The following is a 2,064-nucleotide window of genomic DNA, read 5'->3' on the forward strand; positions in this document are numbered from 1 at the left end:
TTCACAGAAATACAGACTGCCTGGTGGAGTACAACTGACTATTGCCTTGTGGGACTGACCAGTTTCTAAAATCACTTTAGCATTCCTTATTGGACTATCTATGGTGATAAGTTGAGTTCTCTTTTGAATTGGTTGTAATATTTTAGTGCTTCTCTCATTAACTGATGAATTTAAATAAATCTTCGATGCATACTAATTTTATATCTGAGGAGAGGCATGATTGCATCCTCTTTTAAAATGTATCATGGGCACTTGGGTAGTTCAGTCGGTTAGGCATCTGCCTTTGGGTTGGGTCATGATTTGGAGTCCTGGGATCCAGCTCTGTGTTGGGCTCCCTGCTCAGCGGGGAGTCTGCTTCTCCCACTCTTTCCCTCTGCCCCCCCCGCCCAACTCATGCACATGCTCTCGCTCTCTCTCGCAAATAAACAAATAAAATCTAAAAAAAAATTAAAATGTATTGTGAAGGGGTGCGTGGCTGGCTCAGTGGGTAGAGCACGTGGCTCTTGATCTTAAGGTTCTGAGTTTCAGCCCCACGTTAATAGAATTTTAGTGGAAGTTGTCCAGGGAAAGGTGTAAGTGTCACTTATTTTCTTTTTCTGTACTTTCTATTTTTTTAAAGATTATTTATTTATTTGAGACAGAGAGAGAGAGAGAGAGAGAGAGATTGAGCACAAGCAGGGGGAGGGGCAGAGGGAGAGGAAGAAGCAGGCTCCCCGCTGAGCAGAAAGCTTCGGACCCTGAGACCATGACCTGAGCCAAAGTCAGAGGCCTAACTGATGAAGCCACCTGGGCGCTCCTCTGTGAAAGAAGTTAAAACGAGTGGGCATCTTGAGTAACCAACCCACCTAGATGCTTCTCAACTCTAAAGATGGATGTTAAGTTGTAGAAGCTTGATAGGAATACAAGCGTTTCCTCTTGTATTTGTAATTATTTGTGAAGCTGTACATATGGTTGTTTGGACTTTTCTGACAATGAGAAAACTTTTACAAACCTAATATGTGTCAAATTTTAAAGCAAAAAGCCGGCTAAGTAGGGCAAAACTACATCTCAGCATATTGCTACAAGCCAGCCATGGGTAGGCAGAGGTGGTTATGACATGCTGCCTGCCCTCAGGGAAGGGGATGAAGATCAAGCTCCACCCATAGGCTGAAGGACTCCAGACAATATCCACAGCCACCTTGTGTGAGGAGGTGCCCAGGTGAGGGGACTTCCTCATTGTTCCACACCTGCCGAATCTCCTTCCTCCTGCCCTTTGGCAGCCCAACTTAGGGAACACTGCTGGAAGCTCATGCCAGAATGGGATTTCTTCCTTCTGCCTTTCCTCCCCTAACAACCTGAGAGGCATCCTGCCCTCCCTAGCTTGCAGCTGAAATGGAAAGTCACTGCCAAACCTCTGCTTGCACAACAATGCACTTCTGAGAAGGGAACACAAAATTTCTGTCAACTGAATCCTGTTTTCCTTGTGAATTACATGATGGTCCAGATACGCTCTGGCTTCCATTGCTGTGGGCGGCTCCCCCACTGTCAATGGTCCCCACACTTCTTATTTTTCTGTTTTCATTAAATCAACCTATAAACTGGCTTTGATTTAAGTACCCCCTCCTGTAAAAGTACAAGCTTCCTTCTAGGAATTCTACTATCAATCAAACTTGGACATCTGTCTCTGCTGTTTTCTTTTCTTTCTTTTTTTTTTTTTTAAGATTTTATTTATTTACTTGACAGAGATCACAAGTAGGCAGAGAGGCAGGCAGAGAGAGAGAGGAGGAAGCAGCCTCCCTGCTGAGCAGAGAGCCCGATGTGGAGCTCGATGTGGAGCTCTATCCCAGGACCCTGGAGTCATGACCCGAGCCAAAGGCAGAGGCTTTAACCCACTGAGCCACCCAGGCGCCCCAAGTCTCTGCTGTTTTCTAAGTGTGTAAGTACAGTAGGGCAGACAATACCCACAGGCAGTGGGACCATCTCTCAGCCCAGGAGGCTCCCCTGACCTCTGGCATAAGTGTCCTTAATCCCTTGCATTTATCACAACTGCACACAAGTGCTTCCTTAATAAACTCTGGCCTAGAA

This window comes from Mustela nivalis (assembly GCF_964662115.1).
Source record: "Mustela nivalis genome assembly, chromosome: 3".
Classification (NCBI taxonomy): domain Eukaryota; kingdom Metazoa; phylum Chordata; class Mammalia; order Carnivora; family Mustelidae; genus Mustela; species Mustela nivalis.